We start from the raw sequence: 8,190 nt of genomic DNA, 5'->3' as shown, positions 1-8,190 counted from the left end.
CTTTTTTCTTAAAATATGTTGCGTTATTTGTTTCAGAAGTACAGATCTGTGACTCAACAGTCTTGCACAATTCACAGCGCTCACCGTAGCACATACCCTCCCCAATGTCTATCACCCAGCCACCCCATCCCTCCCACCCCCAACCACTCCAGTAACACTCAGTTTGTTTCCTGAGATTAAGAATTCCTCATATCAGTGAGGTCATGTGATACATGTCTTTCTCTGATTGACTTATTTCACTCAGCATAACACCCTCCAGTTCCATCCACGTCGTTGCAAATGGCAAGATCTCATTCCTTTTGATGGCTGCATAATATTCCGGAATTATTTCCATTTTAGAGATAAGGAAACAGATCTGAGATCAGGGAAGTGTCATTACAAAGTTACAAGCTGGAAATCAATGCCTAGCTTCAGGCAATATGTAACATGTATGCAAAATAAGATCTATCAAATAATTTTGCTTGCTTAGGGTGGAGTTCCTGCCCTTCCAGGTCATAGTCAGACAGGAATTGGTTGCAGTATATATGTTTTAATGAGGCTCTCTTTATTAGAAGACACTGCTAGGAGGGGGTAGAAGTAAGCAGAAGCATATTAAAGACCAAGGCACAAGGATCTACCTGAAGTGCTCAGTGTTTGGAGAGTGAAGCATGACCTCTGGGAGGTATGATTTGTACCACAAAAGAGAAAGGGGCATGGGCTGCAGGAAACTCCAGGGGTGGGAGCCCTGGGTCAGGGGAGTCCCCTTGTGTTAATCCTTAGAGAAGAGGCCAAGAGCCGTCCATGAGCCCCCGAGGACCCTCCTCAAGGGCAGCAGTTTCTGCTTCTACAAGCTTTTCGGAGATTAGAGGCTTGCAAAGATAAAGCCAGCTGCTCCCTTCCCAGCTCTCTCCTTCTCAAATTCCTCCCACTAAAGCTGCATGAAGCTAATGGAATGGGCCAAGAATTCCACTTCAGACTAAGCACTGGGAACACAGCTGGACTAAGGGAAACAAGAGGTGACAGGTGTGGGGAGTGAGAGAGGGTAAGGGCACACTCTTAATCAGCTCCTACAGCTAGTCTTGGTCCTAGGCATCAGCTCCCTGCTCTCTCCCCAATTCTTTTATTGCCTGTATTTTGGCTTTTCAACTGAGGAGGTAGAAGTCCTAACAGTCCAACCCAAATATTTTGTCTACAAACTCCAGAAACTCCCTCCACTACAGAGGATGACTGTTTCTTTTCTATGCCAGACACTAGTTCACCTCCAAGAAGTTTGACTGATTATTTCTGCATGGATCCATCAATTCTCACCTATCATTCCTTCTCCCCAACTTGCCAGTATCCCTGTCCCAATTAGGAGGCTTCTGCATTAGTCAAGAGAGAGAAAATGAGGCGTGAACTAGAAAGATACAGGGAGAGGTAAGAAATACATATTTTTGAATAATGATGTGTTTATTGAAACATGCTGGTTCAACCATGGTTTCTCCTTTCTAGGGAGTGAGTATGAAGGGAAAAGATAGGAGCCATTTATTTTGGCATTATTCTTTAAAATAGTCTTTAAAATGACCTCTGCCACAGTGTAAGCTCTACAGGAAATAATTTTGTAATGCCATATCAAATACATGGAGACAAAATAATCTTTGCAATAAGAATATGGTCTTGAAAAATCAAGATTTTAAATCAAAGAAATAAGAGAAAACAAATGTGATTCTCTCTTGCTCTTTTTGAAACAGACCAGCATGAGGTATTATGACAGAGACTGTACAGTAGAGATTGATCCATTAAAGACTGGTTTTAGAAGTGTTCAGAAATCATAACGGTGCAAATTTTTACTCTTGCTTAGGGATCATCAGCAGAGACTTTCTAATGGTAATCACCTTCTCATGCTCCTCTCTAATAAAAACTCACATTTTGCTATGTCCCCTATGAATTCAATCATTTTTTACATCAATATTTATACTTGGAAATAAATTTTTAAATCTTGCAAACAAAATATGTGAGCATCTCACATGTATAAATTTGAGTCCATATCATTGAAATTCCATAGATAAAAATATCCATAATATTCAAAATCTTTTACTATTCCTAGAGCAGGCAGACACTTTGTAAAATTTTATCCCCCCCCATTTTTCTGAGGTCCTTAAAGGACCTTAGGCCAGTGACTTTCTTCCTGTCTCTGGGTCTTAGTCTTTCAAATCCATCATTATAATATCTTTTTAAGATACATTTATTGCAAGCATTAACTGAGTACTTTCTGTGTATGGAGACCTATCTAAGCACTTTTGGGAGAAAAAATAGACAATTTCTGTGGTCTAGTGTGGACATTTCGCTCTTGAAACAGTACAGACAGGATAAAATATTTACCACAAAACAGGTTCCCGGGTTCTGGACAGTAGGGGACGATGACTGGTTCCATTCATTCTCCTACTCTGAGATTCTGATTCTGAGAGAGGTATATTTTTCATGAGCTTCAACAGAAATAGGGTTCATGCACTGTTGAACGTCCTGTGTTTGGGGGAAGAAATTGGATAGAACGGGTAACTTTCTTTGTGTGAAAAAGGGTGGTCAGGTCACAGGGTCATCAGTTATGTTAAGAAGGTAGACAGTAAGCCAGAAGAATAGAGAGACTAAGAGGTAAAGCGAATTATGTTTGGTTTTGCATATTTACTGAGGATTAAGATGCAACAGGTATGTGGGAACATTAATCATTTATAGAGTGTCTGTTATGTAGCAGGCACTGTTCTTGGCACTTCTGAACATATGCTAGTGAAAAATGAAAAAAGTTCCTGCTGTCATAAGTTTGCTTCCTACAAAGCCAAGAGCTCAACCTGGCAAAGAAGTGCAAATATTAAAAACACATGGAAAAATCCTCTCCAGTGAGATTTGGATTTTATTCTGATGCATGTAACCAAGGCTGGTGTAGCTTTCTTAGAATTTCTGTCCTGATTCATATATAATGAATATAACCAACTATTCTGGGCTTGGATAGGATAGAGAGGTCTGAACAGGGTGAGAAGACCTATTTTCCAGTAGTCTTGTTGTTCATGCTTCATTTGGTGAAATAGTTAATACTTATCATGTATGCCAGAGGCTGAGATTATAGAAGTGAATAAGGCACATTTCCTTCATTCCACAATATGGTTGGTATTTGTAGAAGGATAAAAACTGGAGAACAAAAACAGAAATCTGTACACTTGTTAGGCATCTTTTTTCCAGTCGTGAGAGATAATTGTGGCTTGAATGGTGTGGAGGTTAATTAAATTGGAGTAAGCAACTTTCCGATTAACTATGGAGGCTGACCCAATTGGACCTGCTGATAGACTGAATCAAGAATGACTTGATTTTAGGTTGAGCGCCTGGCTGGAGAGGATATTATATCCTGAGATTATATCTTGATTCCCTCCTCTACAATATATCCATATTATATGCCTTGATAGTGGGTTGAGATATCTGTGACTGCTACATGGGGATATCAAATAGTTGGATATATTAGCCTGCTGCTTAGAGGGGAAGATAGGGAAATTTATATTCAAGGTTTTAGGATCTGATAACCAAATTCACGGTAAGTAAGTAGAACACCTAGAAAAAGGACTATGTTCAAAGACTGTTCCAAAGCAGTATTTTCCTTTCTCTCCTATATTTTAAGGCCCCTTGCCACTGGATAATTCTGTTCCCTTTAAAAACATGCCATTTTCCCTTTCCTTCTTAAAAACCATTGAATACTCACACATACACCCCCACATACATGCATACAAACATGCACATGCACAAATAGCCTTCCCTTTACAGTACTTCCCTCTGTAGCCAGTATCCCTTTTACTGTTGGCCTTTGTAGCAAACTCCTCAAAAGAGGGAGCCATATTAACGGACTTCAGTTCCTTCCCACACCCCTCCCCAACCATCTAACTCAGTCAAAACAGGTGTTGTCTCCCTCTATTCTAGAATTTTTTTTTTTTACTGCAACAACAACAACAGAACCCATTTATGTTAATTGAAGAAATGCTGAAGTTACACCATCTATTGGAGGGAGGGAGTTAATTTTCAAGACTCTTCTTTTGAAGTGAGAGGGGGAGTATGTTATTGTCACAAATAACATATTCTAGAAAAATTTCTTACCAAGGTATCTAACCACTGCATTTCTAAACATAAGGCCAGTTCTGTTTTGGAATTATTTGACTTACCAGTAGCATTAAACATGGTAATAGTTCCCTCCTCCTTGATGCATTCATTACATTTAATAGCCTATCAAGAAACAGATATTCTGGAAATGTTGACAGGTTGCCATTCTCAGTCTCTTTTGCTGACTTCCTCAACTCCTTACCCCAACTCCTTTTCCACCCTAGTTCTTAATGTTGGGATTGAGCCCTTGGTTCTCTGTTCTTCATGAACATTTACTATCTTGGTGATCTCAGTCTCATAGATATGATCTGTTCCCAATGATTCCAAGTTTATATCAGCCGGCAAAATCTCTCAAACTCGTCTTACTGTTCACTTAGATTTCTGATAAACCTCTCAGACAACATATCCACAGTTAACATCTTGATTCCCTCCTCCACAACCTTCCCACACCTCAGCTGAGAATAATCCCTTTTATTGGTGTTCAAGCCAAATCTCTCCCTGCCATCTTTGACTCCCTTTTCTCTCATGACCTACATTTAATCTATCAGATTCCATGGCTCTTTTCTCAAATATATCCAAAATCAGATTGCTTCTTACCACAAACAGGGCCATCCTGGTTCTTAACTTTTTCTCTTCTGTAATCTCTGGAATAACCCCCAGAGTCTTTTCTGCTTTTACCCTTACACTTTCATGCAATTCTCATCATAGAGACTAGAAGAAACTTAAAATTTGTCAAATATGTCATTTCTTTGCTCTAAAGATGTCTTTGAGAGAAATGAGCATTTGCTGAGTTCTACAAAGGACTATAAGGCCCTGTGTGGTCTGGCCCCATCTTCATGGCATCTATATATCTCTCACTCATTCACATCATCTAGTTACATTGGCCTGGTAGCTGAGCTTTTAACATTAGGCATATTTCTGTCTTAGAACATTCGTTCTGACTGTTTCATTTGTTTACAGTTTGTCACTGGGGGCTATTTCTCTATATTTTTCATCTCTTATGCCTCACTTCCTCTCATTCACCTTTTTGTTCTGGCCAATGCTGTGACTACATCAGGTATAGTCTTAGTGCAGGTATAGCCTGACTTCACCTTACTCAGCTGCATCCTGCCCCTGGCTTCTCTGCTCCATTTCATGGGGCACCTGAAGTAGACTGCTCAGCTACCCTGGTGCGTGTGTGAACCCGGGAGTATGAAGAAATTAACACCCTCTGGGTGAACACTTGCCCTGGGTGGGGTGGAAACCAGTGGATAAATATACCCCTCTTTCATGTGTCCGGTAGACAATTCTGAGGTGCCTTCTGCATGGTTCTTCCTGTAGGATTGGACACAGTAGATCAACATTCCTCAGCTCAGTAATGCACACCTGGATAGGATTCTCTGCTTTCCTGTTTCAATCTTTCATGCCATTCTTGCTCCCCATTATTTTCCCCACAAAGTTACCTGTATGGAACCTCAGGTAACTTTAAAAAGAGACTAGAAACCAAGCTATTTTCTTACCTCATTCAATCTTTGCTCATATTCCCTTCCCAATGAGGCCCATCCTGATCTCTTTATTTAAAATTGCTATCTTCTCCCTCTCCCAGCTTCAGGATTTCTTCTCACCCTCCTTTTTAAAATAATACCTTCTATTATACTATGTAACTTACTAATTATGTTATTCTTTTCGAAACTTTAGTAAATGTGTTGTATGAAGGCATCATCCTGTTTTGTTCTTAGATTTATCCTTAACCAATTTAGTAAAAATATTTACCCTCCCTGAAAACTTATTGAATATATTTACTAAATGTTTTGTGAATATAAAATTGAATGGAGTTCAATATTGAGCCCTGAAGAAATTCAATATTCAGAGGTAAGGCAGAAAGAGGAGACTGAAATGACAAGCTAAGGAAGATGGAAATGGTAGCATTAATGCACCCAAGAGTAAAGAGGGTTTTAAAAAGGGGACCGTTGTCAATTAAGATAAAGGTTGCTGAGAAGTCAAGTTGCCTGAAAGCAGGTAAGTTACAATGGCACCATCATTATGGAGGCCTTTGGTAGTCCTGATGAGAGCAGTTTCAGGGAAGTAATGAGAATGGAATCCAGATTGGAATGTTTTGATTACCAAATGATATTTGAGAGAAGATTGAGACAGAATATAAGCATTTTCTATATATTTTCTGTGAAGAGAAGAAGAGATTTGAATAGGAGGATATAAGATCAAAGAAGGGAGAATTAATTCTTTTTAAAGTGTATTTCTGTGGAGGAAGGGAAATATATACTTAAATGACAGATAAGCTCGGCAAACACTAATTGAACAAAAGGATTTTATACACAATCCCATTTATTACCCTCCCCTACAATTCTCACAGAAAAGCAGGGCATTGCTATTCCTTATTTATAGAGAGGGAAACAGGGGCTTGGAGATAAGGGATTTGTGCAAGGTCATGCAACTGGTATAAGTAAAAGTCACTTGATCCAAGAACTTCAGGTTTTAAAATTTTTCTGTACTCCATGGAAAGAAATTCATTTTTAATTTGGATATGCTGAGTGTATGTTACTTATTAGGCATTTAGATAGGAGCAATACAGCTTAGTTATTTAGGACACTGGAATTGGAGAAAGCTAGAACTCAAACCTAGCTGCCTAACTATTAACTATGATATCATGGACATATAGAGTTTTTGGAAATTGATTTTTTAGATTGAAAAGAGGCCAAGTTTTTTCAGAACTTACTTTGTTCAGTTATATGGGAAATGTTTAAATATTATCTCAATGCTTACAAAAACCACATTACCTGGATCCTATAAGAGAAAAGAGATTGCATAAAAACTGGGCAACTCCAATGTTTAATTACTTGAAAAAGAAAAATGAACTAGAGGGAAAGATAAAAATTGTTAAGAATAAAGGGCATTTGTTATGGAAGCCAGATATCAGTCTTGCTAAAGATGAGAGTTCTCTTGTGATGAAAACGAAAAAGCTGGGAGATGAGTGGAAGGAGAGTCACATGAATAGGGAGTTTAACATGAATTTAGATGGAGAACCAAAAGACAAAGCTCCTTATTTTCTCAGTAAGGTGGAAGCTGGGCTGTACTTAGGATTTGTGGATGTGGAGAGGACCAGTTCTTTCCAGTAGAACCTCTGCAATGAGGGAAATATTCTGTATCTGAACAGTCCAATATGGTAGTCACTAGTCATGGCAGCTATTGACCACTTAAAAAGTATTGTGACTGAGATATTCAATAATTTTAAACAAAATTTTGAACAAATTTAAACAGCCACATGTGGCTAGTGGCAACCATATCCATTAGAGTAGTGCCAGAAAAAACAGATTTTGTGATTAATAGGGGCATTAGAAATTGCAAGCTTTATTGGACTTATACAGATATACAAGGCCTAAGATTTCAGGACAGAAAACTGGTTTTTGTGATTGTGAGCTTATCATGTAGAATAGTACCAACATATATTCTAAAGAAATGAAACAAGTATGTGGTTTCACTTATTTGTGGAACCTAAGGAATAGCATGGAGGACATTAGGAGAAGGAAGGGAAAAATGAAGGGGGGGGGAATTGGAGGGAGAGACGAACCATGAGAGACTATGGACTCCGAGAAACCAACTGAGGGTTTTAGAGGGGAGGGGGCTTGGGGGATGGGTTAGCCTGGTGATGGGTATTAAGGAGGGCATGTATTTCATGGAGCACTGGGTGTTATGCACAAACAATGAATCATGGAACACTACATCAAAAACGAATGATGTACTGTATGGTGACTAACATAACAAAATTAAAAAAAATGAATTGGTTTAAACATCTTCACTTCTTTTATCAGGGTATTCCTGATGTTACCATGAACACAGAAAATACTACCTTTTCTCCATTCCTTTATGTAAGTGTCTTGTGATATCAATTCTAATGATGTTTAATGTTCTATATACTCAATGAGATTCAAAGTTTCTTGAGGGTAGAAAATATGGATTATGCCTATCCAAGTCTATGAGGACTACTAACTAATTTTCTTTAAGGTATAGCAATGGGAACAAGAACTAATTCTCCTAAGAAGGAATATATAGAAGGTGAAGGGGCCCTGTAAAAATGGACAAGGAAAATTTCTACAAACC

The sequence above is a fragment of the Callorhinus ursinus genome, unplaced genomic scaffold (genome assembly GCF_003265705.2).
Source record: "Callorhinus ursinus isolate GAN/ISIS: 27379988/994484 unplaced genomic scaffold, GSC_fseal_2.0 scaffold35, whole genome shotgun sequence".
Lineage (NCBI taxonomy): Eukaryota > Metazoa > Chordata > Mammalia > Carnivora > Otariidae > Callorhinus > Callorhinus ursinus.
This window is presented reverse-complemented; position numbering follows the sequence as displayed.